The following is a 17,158-nucleotide window of genomic DNA, read 5'->3' as shown; positions in this document are numbered from 1 at the left end:
CCTTATGTTTTCGCAACATCTTCCTTCCTTTGGCATTTGTGTCAGGGAAACTGTTTATTCTAGAGCAAAGCCACATTGGATTATCCGTTGTGCCTACCGCACCGTAGGGAATTAACCTCCGTATTTCAGCGTTATAACCATAAATTTATCGCTGTCCCACCAAGATATTTCAGGGGAAGTAATAGAAATCGAAGTAGAATGTTTTCTCAAAACAATATAACCTGTACGAGTGAAACTTTGTAATAAACATTGTGTTACTGTTGAAAATATTTGTGAATTTGATTATATATAAAAAAAGATTTAATAATCACTTCTTTCACTTACATCGGTATGATTTGTGTACGATATACTCTCTTTTTTTTCTGCTTTCTTGGTTTGTTTTGAATTTCGCTACTCAAGGGCTATCTGCGCTATCCGTCTATAATTTAACAGTGTAAAACTAGAGAGAAGGCAGCTCGTCATCGCCACCCGCCGCCAACTCTTGGGCTACTCTTTTACCAAGGAATAGTGAGATTGACCATCACATTATAACGCTCCCACAGCTGAAAGGGCGAGCATGTTTGATGCGACGAGGATTCGAATCCACGACCCTCACATTACGAGTCGAACGTCTTAACCCACCTGGCCATGCCAGGCCTTCTACTTTCTAAAAGAATTGTAAAACTTCCATTAAATGTTTTTTAATGAAATGCAAATCCAATGTATATTTGGACTCGTTTCATTCTTTGTTTTCTGGCTTTGATTCGTGGATGTTGAAACGTATATCTCCCAATCAGTGTCATAGATCTGTAGTAATAAACTGAATTTGGTGATTGGTAGTATACATTCTTTTTTACTTTCCAACTCTTGGGTTCTTAGAATTGTTGTTTCGATCTGAGTCGATTTCCAGCAAGTCTTTAAGCTTGAATAGATAGATCTTTATCTTAAAATAATAACAAGTTCATTTTGCGCTACACGACTACGGAATTCTAAGAAAATCTGGATATGTGCGACATTAGCTTAAGTAAGGTGAACTCCTTACCTCTCGGTGAAGCAATTGAAATAATTTTTTTGTCTCACATTACCACGTTTTATCTCTGTTCGTTCAGTGGCGGTTCGTTTCAACTGTCAAGCTCAGTTTAAACATAGAGATTTATGACCATGCTTTTTCAAGGGGTGACCCGAAATTTAACACGATTTCCTTCTGTATACTTATTTATAGAGTATATAATGATACCATATATCAACTTACGCAGACAACCGCACAGTAGGTGATATAATTTATAACTCTTGTATATCTTGTTACCTAATCACAGGTTTCTTAATGTAATTGAAGAACGAATACGCTAGTATCGTTAACCTAGGTTTATACTCTTATTTTTATTGGTGAGTTCAGTGGTTAGGCCTCGTTATGGGCCCTTGTTTCATCACGTACAACACGAAGTTTAAAAGTGAGAACATGTCGCTATGGGTTGAAACCATCATCCCGACACTTGTACAATGATAACGTATTGAATATACATTTTATAAAGAAAATCGCACGGCGGCTTTGAATATGTGTAGTCTGTCTATATTTTGAGAATTTGGAATTTTTTACAAGAAAATATTAGATGTTTCTTTGAAATAAAACTGTCAGCAGCTGTTTTGCAAATCAGAATCTTTTAGTGAGTATAATTCTACTGCGTCTTCTTTTTGAGATATACTCATATTAAATAAACAAAATGTTTAATCATGCAATCTAGTAGATAAGTACATACACAAAATTAATGCTCTTTATACACTGCCGGAATAAACAAGTATGTGAACACAAACAACAGACCTTGCAACGCTTGGCCAGATCGGACTCACAAACATACATACATGTCTTTTTTTTTAACGCTTTGATAGCTACATATAATGATGTTGCTACTTAACTAAAAATATATGCACAACTTGATCTAAGCATTATAAATCTTCTATATGTATATTTTGTTGTCCTTGAAAAATAGGGTTTTAAAGGTATAAATTAATACCCCATTTCCTTCTTTTGTTTATAGTTTTGTTTATACAGCTGAGTAGTAATAGTGAGGTTTATAAAAGCTAGCGGAGCCAGGTAAAGGCATAATTGGTTGCTTACCACTAATCGAAAATTATAATTCAGTTATTAACATAAAAGAAAACATACACACACACACACACACATATATATATATATACACAAAATACCTACGTGTGATTAAATAGTCCCCTGCTGACTCGTAATGCAGAGAATACAATATTAAAAGTGGGGTTTCAATACTCGTGGCGGGCAGAAGACAGATAGACCATTGTGTAGCTCAGCTCTTAACAACAAACAAACAAAAAGTTATTAAATATTGACGAAGTCAGCAGTAATGCTTATTCATAGAAAATATTACTTTGCAACAAACAATTACACAAGATTTAATGGAAAGACGTTATTTGGTTTAGGTTACTATTCTAATATAGTAAGCTCATTTCTTTATTCAAAAAGTTATGTTCTTCAAGTTTAACGTACTTATGTAATTAGAACATTCTATTATACTTCATTAATTAGATCCTGACACTAATATAAGAGAAAGTGAGACACGTAAACTTATAGCTTTAGTACTAGAAAAAGAAGCACAGCGTCTCTATAATTAAATACTGTGACCTTTGAACTTGTCTGATTTACACATCTTAAAGGTGGTATTTCCTACCTGTAGGGGCCCAGCATGGCCAGGTGGTTAAGGCAATCGATTCGTAATCCGAAAGTCGCGGGTTCGAATCCCCGTCACACCAAATATGCTTTCCCTTTCAGCAGTGTGGGAGCGTTATAATGTTGTGGTCAATCCCACTATACCTTGCTAAAAGAGTAGCCCAAGAGTTGACGATGAGTGATGATGACTAGGCACCTTCCCTCTAGTCTTACACTGATAAATTAGGGACGGCTAGCGCAGATAACCCTCTTGTATCTTTGCGCGAAATTCAAAACAAACCAAACCTACGTGTAGGTAGTGCGTAAGTAAGCCTCAATGGAAACACGTGTGTACAGTTGCAGTCGAATTGTTTCTTCCTGTTCCAAGTATTAACTTCAAACACTACAGGTAAATTTGGTCTTTACTTTGCTCTTACGATCGACATGGCCAAGTGGTTAGGGCGCTCGACACAATCTGAGGGTCGCGAGTTCAAATCTCCATCACACCAAACATTCTTTCAGCAGTGTGGGGGCGTTATAATATGATGGCCAACCACTATTCGTTGGTGTAAGAGTAGTTCAATAGTTCGCAGTGGATGGTGATGACTAGCTGCCTTCCCTCTAGACTTACACTGGTAAATTGGGCTGTCTAGAGCAGATAGCTCTTGTGTATCTTTGCGCGAAAGTCCAAACAAACCAAACCAAAATACAAAACTGAAAATTTGTATGTACCCCTGCATTAACCCAATGATCTTGCATTCTAAATTTAGTGAAGATCCATCCATACCCTCGAAATAGTTGCATGGACATACAACAGACAGTAGTGTTTTACTTATATAGACGTATATATGAGAGGACCAATTCTGCAATACTCATATCTTTCTACCATTTTCACCCTAACTGTGTTCAAGCCATTGGGCACTTTTGACTCTAGATGTTGTAATTAAACACAGAACTAGAGCCTCAAAACATCTTCAATTTTACGGAAGTTAGGACAGCTGATGATGCTTAATGACTGCAGCAACCAGCCTATTCTTTCATGTGGTAGTTAAGCAGAATGACTGCCAGTCTATTATTATCACTAATGTGAAACATCACGGAATACAGGTGTAAGAACAAGTGAAATATCTGTCCTTCATGCCCTTTCACTGCTAGTACTATTGTCGTTGTCGTAATTGTCTCTTTCATCATTCCGTGAGCAACTATAATTCATCTGGTATTACAAGAAAAAATCCATGCGAAACAAACAACGTAAATTGAACTAAATAAGTGTCTCTATAAACCAAGGGAAAAAGTAAATTAGAATATGCTACACACACAGAAACTGAAATTAGTGAGTTATGTCCAAATTTGAGGACCAAGAGACTAGATCGTAATGTAAATATTGACTATATGCCATCCTAGTATGAACTGAGAAATGTTTCCCGACTATTTTATTAGATTTAATTCATTCTTTTAAAAATCCATCACACGTGTTAAAGTTGGCTACTCAAGCCTTTTATGAAGCACTACATCTAGAGCTTCACGTTTTAATCTTGTAATTTTATACAACTGTGTAAATGAACTTCCCGAATGCAGTAAGTTAACATTTTGTGGCCGCTCCCGTGTACGGCACTTCCAGTCCTTCAACTTATTTCCTCATCAGTTCATTCACATCAACAGGCAGCAGACGACTTCATTCAAAATAAAGAATTATATTTGATGACGAAAAATAATTCTCAGTTGTAACTGGGAATGACAAGAGATGAATTCCCACTTCTTCCATTCCATAACACAAAGATTAGGTTGAACCACTCTTGATGATAAGAAAAAGAAGTAAAATCTTCATTCATTCGTTGAATGACATTCCACTCTAAGTTCAATATCTCTATTCTGCCCTCTTTGGTAGGCCTTCACTCCATTCAAATTTTGGTGTTTCGTTCAACAGGCATCTGTAAAACCAAGTTGAAGTGGAATATAATTCAGAAGTCGCTGCTTTAGGTTGATAAAAATCACGTTTGTGTACTTATTAACAAAAAACTGCTGGGAAATGTATATCTACACAAGTACATCAATCACTAGTCTGACATTCTGGAACAAGTGTTTCTGTTACAGCAAACCACACTGGGCTATTTGGTGAGTCCAGATAGGGAAATCGAACGCCTGATTTTAACGTTGTAAATCAGTGGACTTATCACTGTACCAGCAGGGACACTTCTGGAACAAATTCACTAAAACGTATTAGTCTATGTTGTCTCAAGAACAATAAATCATATATATTCACACATAAACTTTCACAAAACAGCTTTCCCTCGGTGGACTCAGAAGATAGTCCAATGTGGCTTTGCTATAAGAAAGCAACAACAGCATAAAATATCAATAGAAAAATAATTTAAGCTTATTAAGGTTACCTGGTTACTGTAAATATTAAGCTTATTAAGGTTACCTGGTTACTGTAAACATTAAGCTTATTAAGGTTGCCTGGTTACTGTAAACATTAAGCTTATTAAGGTTGCCTGGTTACTGTAAACATTAAGCTTATTAAGATTGCCTGGTTACTGTAAACATTAAGCTTATTAAGGTTGCCTGGTTACTGTAAACAAGTTTTTCACTTTTTCATTCGCTGGGCGATTCGGCTCTAATTCTCTGCCCACATCTTAAACGTAAAATACAAATAAATATCAGCATTTAAACTGACAAAGATTTATTGTTGTTAAAAATCATAATAAAAATTATTAGGTCGGTTAACATCGCCGAAACAAATGCGCCGACGTTGTACTAAAATATTTCACTGTTTTAAGAAGTCGGTCCTCTCTGTTCACATTTTTCAGGCATATTATTATATTATGGTTTTCCTAATACAAGTGTGTATTAATGTTGAAATAATTGTAGATTTAATAGTTGAATTACTTCCTATGAATATCGGTGTTGGAAGGGCTGATGCAAATGGTGTAATTTTAGGTTATAATTCGTTTTAACGACTTTTCAGCCTTACGACTGTGCTTATTGCCCAGTCATGGTCGTTATGCTGAGTAATATCTGTACTAATAAAAACTAACTGAAACTATTAATTAACCAACATTAATTTAATTACATTCTGTAATTAAAAGTTAATATTATCCAAATTTAGTGTTAGAAAACTATCAGGTCATCCCGTAAGAAATGTCGTTTGTAACACTAATATTTAAAATGAAAAAATAACAACTCAAATAACAATTTTAATCAATTATGTATTTTCTATCATTTTTAATAACAGTCTATCAACGTCTCAAAAGATTTTTAAACCAGGCTGATAAAAAATCGGGTGGTTTTGAGTGGTGTTTTTAATTCATCCATAGAAGTAAATTGTTTTTTATTCAGATGATGTTGCAAGCTTCTGGAAGGATGATAATTTGAAGGAGCAAGATCACGAGATTAAGGGGGATGGGGAAGTTTCTTCTAATCAAGCTCTTCAGTTTTTCTGAAAGTGATCTTAGCAGTGTGAGGACGTGCATTGTCATGGTGGAAAACAACTCCTTTCCTATTCACCAAAGTAGGTCTCTTTTTCTTTAGTGCAGTGTTCGGTCGATCAAGTTGCTGACAGTATCTCTCAGTAGTAGTTGTTTGATTTGGCTATAATAACTCAAACTGTATTACACCACTTTTATACCACCAAACACTAAGCAAAACCATCCTAGAATGTTCGCTTTTGGTTACGATGTAGCTGGTTCTCATGCACTATCCCACTGTTGGCGGCTTTTAACACTTTGACAGAGTATCCAAATTTTATCTCCAGTCACTAGGCGGTTCAAAAACGAAGCTTGAAGTTCACGAGAGTGAAGAGATGTGTAGACGTCTACTCATTCTCTTAGATTACACTATGTAACACAAATTTTATTCCTGGATGTTGTAAAAGAACACAAAATGACCATTATTCCTTTCAAACTTTGCTTTTGTGACCTGGATAATGAAATTTAGAAATTAACCTCTTTTTTTGTTAAAACGAGCAAATTTGAACATTTTCATTTACATAAAGTCTGAATAAACCAACATATAAATCAAGATTTACATGTATTTATACTAAAGTTACATAAGTATAAACAAAAATGTTTGGAAGTGAGTAGTGTTTCGAGAATTGCGACTGTAATGTAAATCACTTTCACGTATCAGTCCCCAAATATAGTTTCCCATCTTGTTTCCGTTATAAGTTTGAAGAGAAAAATAGGTCTTTTCCATTTACTTTAGGCATAAGCAATTGGGAAATAACACTTTCTGCCCAGAAACAAGAAAAAGTAAAAATTTTGTTACATAGTATTATCAGCTGACAACTCATGTGGCACCTATTTTCCGAAATTTGAAACTCTACCAAGTTGTTGCAAATGTCGATGGACAGTGGAAAGAAATACATTAAGCTTCTGGGCTAATTATTCAACAGTTACAATCCTCCTCAAGTGTTGCTAGAAGCAGGTCATTATCAAACTCAACAGGGTACCCAGTGTGAGCTGCATCTGTCAAACTGCAGTCACTAATTCTAAACGTATTGAACCATCTTTGACACTTCCTCACATTCAGAATGTCATTGCTGTATACTCTTGAATGCTTCACTTTTCCCTTTTCTGGACTCGTAAAACATTATATGTCTTATGTGCTCCTCTGACACCTTCATGATAATTGAGGTTTCTAAAATAAATAAAACAAAAACTAGTAAAGAAACGAACTGGCTTACACTTAATGCTACCAAGTCATCCCATATAACGTACATGACTTTCAGAATAACTTCATTTAGTCAAGAAAAATGCATCCCAGAAAACGACATATCTTGTGGGATAATCTTATACAATATATTAATTTTATATAAAACTAAATTCCCAACCAACAACTAAATGTAACTTTTAAAAACAGCAACAACAACTAGATAAAGCAGGAAGCGGCCCGGCATGGCCAGGTGATTAAGGCATTCGACTCGTAATCCAAGGGTCGTGGGTTCGTATCTCTATTACACCAGACATGCTCGCCCTTTCAGCCGTGGGGTCATTATAATGTGACGATCAATCCTACTATTCGTTGGTAAAAGTGTAGCTCAAGAGTTGGCGATGAGTGGTGATGACTAGCTGCTTTCCCTATAGTTTTCCACTACTAAATTATGGACGGGTAGCGCAGACAGCCCTGTGTGCAGCTTTGCGCACGAGTAGCGCAGACAGCCCTCGTGCAGCTTTGCGCGAAATTCAAAACAAACCAAACTATTTCTTCTGACATTTATTTATACATTTTTTCTAACATTTGTAATTCAAACACGATCTTTACCATAGAAGTAAAAGAGAAAAAATTATTACTTACCGATAGGTTTAGTCATTAAGAATGCTTTGTTGCCTGAATACAAATAATAGGTTTAGCTTAACGAAATGCATTACAATTTAAATTTAATATTATAAGAATGTTTTGTTGCTCGAGAAGAAAAAAAAAACATGTTTACCTTAAAGAAATACATTACAAGTTGAGTTTAATATGTTTGAGTAATTTATTTTTCTTGACATCCAGCACTGGTCGTAAGATTAAAATGCCTAAAGTGAGAAATGAATAACTGTTGTATTGTTTTGCTATGACATCGAGTTTTAATCCCTAAATAAAGAACCTTTAGATTTGACAGAATCATAATTTGAAGCTGAGTCTATAACATGATTATTGGGTACAAAACATTTAATTTGTTCGGAATTATTTATGCTAGTTAAATTAACTAGCTGTGTCAAAAATATAACATCATCTAATTTCACACACGTTGTACACAACGTTAACCGAAAAACTGTTGCAGTCAGTCAATATAGCTTGTCAGTGCATTTGGTTTTATATCTCACAAGTCACCCCCGAAGTGGCTTGCGCTCAGAAACGTTCGTTTCTTTTCAGCCCCGGCTCGCGAAAGTAAGGTTAGGTTCTATTGGAAAGAATAGTGGTATAACTTGGAGGGTATGATAAATACTGAATTACTTAAAATGGGTCTAAATTAACATTTAAAGCGGATGGAGGAAAGCTGTGAAACTGGAAAGTAGAGCAGGATAACTGGCTGATCGAAGGTGGTGGTAGTTGTGAGGACGGCTAGTTGGTCTTTGGAAGACGACGAAGACAAAGGATGTGATGAAGTAACGACTCCCTGGATTAATTAAGAATTGCTTAGACATTGGTGTTAACATGATTCTAACTGTGTTTTAATTTTAAATGGTTTTAGGCGTGAAGGCATCTTTTCATGGTATGGATTACAGGACCCAATTTTGCTGTATGTGTTTTTAGGGGTGAGGAGAGTGTATCTCGAGATAAATTACTTTCATGGTCAGGACGCTGAATAAAATACCCTGACCGTTGCATTTCGTTGTCTGTTTTTATATAGTTTTGTGGCACATAAACAGGGTTGCGTACGTGTTTTTAAAAGAATTTTGAGCATGCAAATCAACAAATCATATGATAAACACAGCTAATATAAAATCGCGGTAGAACATAATGTATCATTACTATAATTTGACTTTGTTTGATGTTTTGTAGGTAACGTTATGCTACCTAAAATTATTTATTTTTGGGATAATTACATAGCAATCCTTTCCGACACCAAATACTCTTACACTAACAAAATAAGATTTATTCAGCCCATGGATTAAGAACTTCCAAAGCGATTACATTACTTGTACTTAATAGTAATGTAAAACAGTGGCGTACTCAGGTAGGAGATAGAGAGGGTTCAGCTCCAGGGCCCATGGTCTTAATGGGGGCCATTGATAATTTTATTGTATGTAAAATTACGGGTGATGTAGGGCTCACACTACCTTAAATCTGCCACTGATGGAAAAGAAAAGAATATGAATCTATTTAGGGTACCAGGAACATAAAAAAAAAATACTCACAATAAGTCGTATTCTAGCCATGGTAAAAAAAAAAAAAAAGTCGGAGTGTTGTAACAAATGAAAATCTACGAACACAAAGTTCAGTGCAAAATTAGTCCACGTACCCCGGACAACGGTATACAACATAATCAAGAAGGATTTCAATCTACAAACAGATATGGGTCCACCAAGATAAGGCTTCTAGTCATACCTCCTTTTTGTTTGTTTTAAATTTCGTGCAAATCTAAACGAGGACAATCATAATTAATCGTCCCTACTTTTGGAGTAAAGGATTAAATAGAATACAGCTAGTTATCACCGTCCTTCTTGAACTTTTGGGTTACTGTTTTACCAACGAATAATACGATTGACCGTTACGTTATAACGCCCTTGCCTTTGGATTTCTCTGTTGAAATATGTGCTAGTAAACCTTCATCCTCGTACACTAAACATATTTATGAAATCCAGCAGGAAAGGGTGGTGTGCTTTGAACATGACAGACTTACAACGAGGTCTTTCATAATGGAAATTGAACTGCAGGGCTATTGTTAAAATACACAGTCGTCAAACATAGCACGACCGGACATTTTGACATGAAAGGTAACGACGTGGCGAGATTTCCAAATTGCTTTAAAATAGCTTACTCCACCCCCTGTATTACACCGTGATTGGTCGGTGTATTTGTGTTGCTATATGGCTTGCCGAGTGCTGACCGAAGAGTCACGTGGATAATTTGCCGAACAGCGTGACAAGCCTCTTCAGTTGGAGCCAGATCTAGTAAAGAATGGTGCCAGTAAATTGCCAGTGACTGGCCATTAAATTTTGATGAGAACAGACTGCGAAAGGTAAATTATAACACACAAAAACCGCATTATCATGCCGCGTTGAACGCGTCTAATATGTAGTAATGCCATTCGCGACACATTAATGTGATTTATTTTATAATCCATTTGAATTATAACACTATAAAAACGTTAGTTCTCGCGGCTTCTTTCCAGGGCGCAGTAGGCGTTTTTAACCTATACATGCGCTTTCTTTAGTGTTCACAAACAAGTCAGAGAGCCTAAAGTGCATTGGTAGAAAGCTGAAACGAAATGTTTAACATGTATACACTGGAACGTGCTCTTGATGATTTTCATTAAAAAACGTTTCTAGTTACATGCTACTTAATCCGAGAACTTGGACAATTTCTAGAATTCATGGTTCATATTCCGAGTGAAGTTGAAATTATTTTATCTTCTACACTTCTGTTCTTAAAGTGATTAACACAAAACAAAAACAATGTAGTATTTCAGTATTATACATTTGAAGAATTATCTCACTACTGATTACAAATAATATTCAGATACAATCTTTGTTATTAGATTAAATTATTCAATCAAAGTGAGGCAATACTGACCTTTGATTCCCAAAAATATTAAATGAAACAGTATGTAAAAATCAGTTTTAAAAATTTATAGTACCAAAGTGACACAAGGAATACTTACTATAGTACCAAAGTGACACAAGGAATACTTACTATAGTACCAAAGTGACACAAGGAATACTTACTATAGTACCAAAGTGACACAAGAAATACTTACTATAGTACCAAAGTGACACAAGGAATACTTACTATGGTACAAAGGTGATACAAGGAATACTTACTATAGTACAAAGGTGATACAAGGAATACTTACTATGGTACCAAAGTGACACAAGGAATACTTACTATAGTACAAAAGTGACACAAGGAATACTTACTATGGTACAAAAGTGATACAAGGAATACTTACTATAGTACAAAGGTGATACAAGGAATACTTACTATAGTACAATGGTGATACAAGGAATACTTACTATAGTACAAAGGTGATACAAGGAATACTTACTATGGTACCAAAGTGACACAAGAATACTTACTATGGTACAAAGGTGATACAAGGAATACTTACTATGGTACCAAAGTGACACAAGGAATACTTACTATGGTACAAAAGTGACACAAGGAATACTTACTCTAAAGTAGACATTAACTCATATTGTTTAGAACTTGACTTGCTCTTAATTTATGGTTAATTGAAACCTCAGTTTTCGTTCATATGAATCTAAACACGACATACACAATCAAGTTAAAACATTCATTGAAATAACGTTATAAATTAATAATGATAAATTAAGCACATTTTATTTTGTAACTGAAGCTACGTAAAACGAATTGTTCTTTATTAGTTTTTGAAATAATTTTTCGTTTTATTGTTGTTTTTGTTTATTTTTATAAAACAGGTTTGTTTGTTTTAGAGTGGAGACACATTGTACTCTCTGCTGTATCCATTAGGGAAATCGAATCCCGGATTTTTTGCATGTAAAGTGGGTAAACGTACCCCTGCTCCTCCAAGGGATTATACGACAGGAAGCAACAATGTATTAGTAGGACTATAATCACGTGTGTGCGTGGGGTTAAGGTGGTTTTCTAGCGATAGTATTAATGAAAGCAATACAGACATGCATAAAATTTCCATGTTTTACTCAGGCTAAGGCAATGGTTTTTTCGGTTGTGCATGTATCATTTTTAATTACAGACAGAATCATAGCGAGTTCAAGGGGCAATTGTTTCTAATTAATGATTAATTTAATTAGATTTTGATTTTTAAAAATGTATAAAGTTGAAAAACAGTTCCATATTCAATATACATTTCTTCATTCAGTGGTAAATATTGTAGCTGTTTTGTTTGGGTTTTTTTCGTTACAGTCACGCAAAGCTTCTCCAGGACTACCTGTGCTAGTCGTCCCTAATTTCGAAGTGGTAGACCAGAGGGAAGGAAGTTAATTAACAACATCCGCTGCCAACTCTTGGGTTACTCTAACCGAACAGTATGACTGTTCTCCATGTTATAACATTTTCACGGTGTTCGGTTTTGGGATTGCGAGTCAAGTGCCCTAAGAACACAATAAGCTTACTGCAAAGGAGTGTCACAAACGTTATTTAGCAGAAAAAACAGTCTCTGAGTGTCTCCATTTTTGGCAAGATATTGAAATCTCTAGTAAATATCCAGGTGGGAATCCAGGAATTTAAGAAGGGGGGTCCACTATCACAGGTGTATTAAAAACCAACAGTTATTTTCCCATAATTTCTACTACAATTGGAATCGAAACAAGTATTTGAATTTTGAAATTCTGATGAGATGGGGTGTCGGGAACCCCAGGACCTCACACCCTGGATCCGTCCATGATATTAATGAATTTCTTCTGTGTTTCAAAAGTAAATATACTAGAGTATAAGATCTGTAGTTGAGCATGAAAACAGAAAGATGTTTTGAAACTGGTGAATGTAATAAGCCGAACTATATCCTCATTCTCTTAGTTTTGTTTACAGAGCATTTAATGTCCACTTATTGAAAGCTTAGGTGAATCATGTTTACAAGATTACAAATAGTTGTCTTCTGTTGCATGAAGAAATAAGTCGTTTAAAAATAAATGTTTAAAACTTAATGCATTGAACGGTGTTGTTTTAGTGGCAGTAATATGAAACAAATGCGGAATAAACTAATCACCTGGGAGGTCCTTACGTTGAAAAAATCTTTAAAATATCAGTTATATTAGTTTTTCTCGTATGCACGACCGCAAGAAAAAATTTGGTTTCTGTATTGAGCAAAGCCTATGGATTTTAAGATTTAATAATTTATCTTATGTTAAAGTATCATCCTTACGAATAAGTGGTGTTTGCCTTCTGCAAACGTATCCTGACTATACCAAGGAGTACTTATCTAATCGTATAAAACAACACATTATTAAAAACAATAGAAAACTCTGAAAATACATTGAAATGTTTTAACACAAACGTATTCTCACTAACATAAGTGACACATAATTAGTGAGGCAGAGGCAGTATACGTATCAACGAGGTCCAAAATGTTAACTTGAAACACGTAAAGGGTTTGTTTGTTTTGAATAATGTGCAAAGCTACACGAGGGTTATATGTGCTAGCCGTCTCTAACGTAGCAGTGTAAGGATAGAGGGAAGGCAGTTAGTCATTACCACCCACCGCCCACTATTGAGCTATTCTTTTACCAACAAATAGTGGGATTGGCCATCACATTATAACGCCCCCACAACTGAAAAGGCGAGCAGGTATTCGAACCCGTGACTCTCACATTCAAGCGCTCTAACCCCCAGGCCATGCCGGGCCTCACATAAAAGGAAGTTAGAAACTGAAAGCAGCATCAGTAGTAACTAGTAATTCTGGTTTTAAAATACATTGTAGTGAAATGAGCTTCTGTAATTGGCCTATTAAAACTTTAGACAATATTTTTGGTCAAGTTTTTTTATGAATTTGAGTTTGTTTAACTCTACATTTTCAGCCTTTGCCCATTTTATTTAAGATCAAATCTTGGACTATTCTAGCTACATGTGCAGTTAATAATTCAGTTGTAATCTGTTATTCTCTATGCTGCAAAAAACTGAAAAAAACTTACCTGTGAGATAATGGAAAACAATATTATTGAATTTCATACTTGAGATTTTAGTGATGTTCCAGCCTTGACTTCACCTTGGTAAAGCTTATGTATGAGGATGTGCTGCTAGACTCAGGATAAAACATGGTTGCCAATGACCTTTGTCTCAAGAACCCAGAGCCACTAAAGTTAGCAATAATATTATCAACTTCGAGGGAACCAAGGAGCCAGACTAGACCCAGTATACCAGCCATCCAACCAGTGATCCCAACACCTGAGTCTCAAAGCTAAAGTCCAAATCAAAGACCAATTTGAAATCAAAGCACTGAGTGAAAAGCTTTGCGTGTTACTGTCGAAAGGTGCTTCGTTGACAAGTGCCAAAGAAATCCAATAAACATAAAACCTCTGATGGTAACACCACATTTATAGAACGAACTAAACTTTTCCCCCATTGAAGTGTACAAAAATAAATAAAAGATATCAACCAAGTACCGCCGCTACAATGGCTCTAACAACCATCGCCAAATTAGTAAGGAACCAGCTGGATGGAAGCCTGGCCACCACATAAGACTGTATGCAAAAGCATCAAGAGCTTCCAAAACAGATGGAAAAAGATGTGTGCCATTTTGGGAGGATTTCCCATGAACTCAGAGATTCACTGGAGGACCTGCTGTTAGAGCACTTATAGGTAAGTAGTTCCAACTTCATTGCAATTTTACGAAATATGTGTTATAATCTATATTCATTCAGTTAATTATTTTGTTTATATAGCTCATTTAATGAGTAGCTATATCTATTTTAATATAGTGTTTATGTTTTTGCAATTAGTTAAATGGTATTTCCTTGTTATGTGCCGATATTTTGTATGATCGATATGTGGGTTTGTAATTTGTAATACATATGTGTAAAAGCTTGTGGAAAACTAGAAATATACAAGTGTCTGGGTCGAATAGGTTTTTGTGTTTATTCATAAATTGTATTCTTTATTGATATAAAGAGTCTTGTCTTGTGTACAGTTCGTTTGTTTGTTTTGAATTTCGCGCAAAGCTACTCGAGCCGTCCCTAATTTACCAGTGTCAGACTAGAGGGAAGGCAGCTAGTCATCACCACCCACCGCCAACTCTTGGGATACTCTTTTACCAACGAATATTACCGTCACATTATAACGCCCCCACGGCTGAAAGGCGAGCATGTTTGGTGCGACCGGCACTCGAACCCGCAACCCTCGGATTACGAGTCGAACATCTTAACACGCTTGGCCAGGCCGAGCCGTCTTGTGTGCAGAATATCCCTATTTTTATCGTTGTTCGTGTTTAAGGGGTTTTTAGTGAATAAAATCTATGTTTATTTTTGTCAAATTTTGAGCACTTTCTGGGTTAGTAGGAAGGACCATTGTTATTTTTGTTGCTTTTCCTTGAAGGATATTTTGTCTCTTTATTGAAATGTTATGTTATCATAAAGAGTGTATATTGTTTAAATATGTCTGCTTAAATGAATTGTTTATCTTATGTTTTAATTTTATTGGAGTTAGTTTCATAATACGTTTTGATTTCGTGTATTTCATTGTATCAGGTAGTTTTTCAAGTCACATTTGTTTCTTGCTAAATTCATTCATTCATCATTCATTTACCACTCGATTCCGTCACGAAACACAGGGCCGCAATCACTTGGGATTACATGAACAGTTATTTGAGTGATTAGGTTATTAGCCTAACTGCACCGTGCCGTCCCTAATTTAGTAGGGACGGGAAGACTAGAGGGAAGGCAGCTAATCATTACCACCCACCGCCAACTCTTGAGCTACTCTTTTACAAACGAATAGTGGGATTGACTGTCACATTATAACGCCCCCACGGCTGGGAGGTCGAGCATGTTTGGCGCGACTCGGGCGCGAACCCGCGACCCTCAGATTACGAAGCGCACGCCTTAACGCGCTAAGCCATGCCGGGCTTCTTGCTAAATAGTTTGCTTTTATTTGTATTTCCTTGTTAAAATACCTGTTGTTCTATTGAATTGATGTTACCTATATCGTTCACAAGGGGGAGTAGGTGATTGTTGTTATTAGAAGGTTTTATTTATTTTTTCCGTATTTAATTTTCTTTTGTTTTATTTTTATTTTTTTAAAGTTGTGTTTCACTGTGTTATTTAATTGTTTTGTTAAATAAGTGTTTTTCCTGGGGGCAAGGATTATTTATTTCAACTTACTGACAAGTGCAAAATTAAAATTTGATTGATTTTGAATTTTTTGAAAATATGGATGACTTGGTGAGCCTGAATTTAAATGGGAGAAAATAGATGTGATAAAGAAAGGTACCATATGTTGTTGTTTTTCGTCCTCGTAGCTAATCTGATATTTTTTTCGAAATTTCTTTTCGCTTCAGGTTTTGGTTTGGACATAGAAAGTGAATCAAGCGAAATCAAATAATATACTGATCCAGGGTCGTTTATTGGTCATTAAGCATGTTTTCGTGCAGGTAATATAACTATAACTAAACTTATTACATCCAAAAATAGACAGCTGTCTTCTCTGTCGGCGAGTTGCGTAAATTACCTTAGGTCTTGTGCAACTAGAGTGATATGTGTGAGCCCTGAGCGACTTGATTCCGTTTGTTGGGACTATTATAGAATCCAGGATATTTCCTGTATCGAGAAATTAGATTTGATTTAAGATGCTATTTTAATTTCAGACTGAGGTATTTAGGTTCTTGGAACTTGAAGTATTTTTTTTCGATTGTTATTTGTTTTATTGTAATCGTTAGATTAGTCTACTCCTATTTCAGGGTGAAGCTCACCTGAACTGAACTGGTGCGAGAGAATTATTTAATTTATTTCTCTCTCATACCAGTGTTTCAGAACATGCATAACACTTGCTAGTGATTGATTAACTTTAATTTTGTTAAAATTTTAGCACCACGTAAAAGTTGCATAAAATGGCTCTAACTTTATATATCATGGATCTTTCATAATACCAACATACAATTACCGATTACTTAGATTTTAAAAACGCTACTTTTAGGGTTCAGAACATCAGAGATATGTTCCAGCGTTTAATACAGATAACTACAGCGTTCGGCTTAATAACTAGATTGTATCCAAGTGTTTATTAACTGAGATGTTTGCACTATATACATTCACAGTCATATCCCATAATTATTATTTATCATATTTTAAATTGTTACACAACCAGGTTAGAGAACCCAACGTTGAAGTATAATCATCATTAATTTGGAATTACTGTCTAGAAATG

The 17,158-nt window shown here is 35.5% G+C and overlaps 1 protein-coding gene across 3 annotated transcripts in view; it reads left to right on the top strand.

The window, feature by feature from the left end:
* LOC143235289 (wings apart-like protein homolog) overlaps positions 1-17,158 on the top strand; it is an 84,554-nt gene that overhangs the window by 64,865 nt on the left and 2,531 nt on the right. For 2 of the 3 annotated variants that reach the window (XR_013019003.1, XR_013019002.1), the window contains exons 18-19: positions 5,993-6,164; positions 12,209-14,599. The gene's annotated coding sequence lies outside the window, so the exon portion shown is untranslated. Of the gene's footprint in view, positions 1-5,992; positions 6,165-8,622; positions 9,527-12,208; positions 14,600-17,158 lie in introns of those variants that run through there. The other variant, XR_013019004.1, reaches the window with a different exon arrangement.

The sequence above is a fragment of the Tachypleus tridentatus genome, chromosome 12, assembly GCF_004210375.1.
Source record: "Tachypleus tridentatus isolate NWPU-2018 chromosome 12, ASM421037v1, whole genome shotgun sequence".
Taxonomy (NCBI): Eukaryota; Metazoa; Arthropoda; class Merostomata; order Xiphosura; family Limulidae; genus Tachypleus; species Tachypleus tridentatus.
The sequence above is the reverse complement of the archived record's forward strand: the minus strand, read 5'-3'. Positions and strand labels throughout refer to the sequence as shown.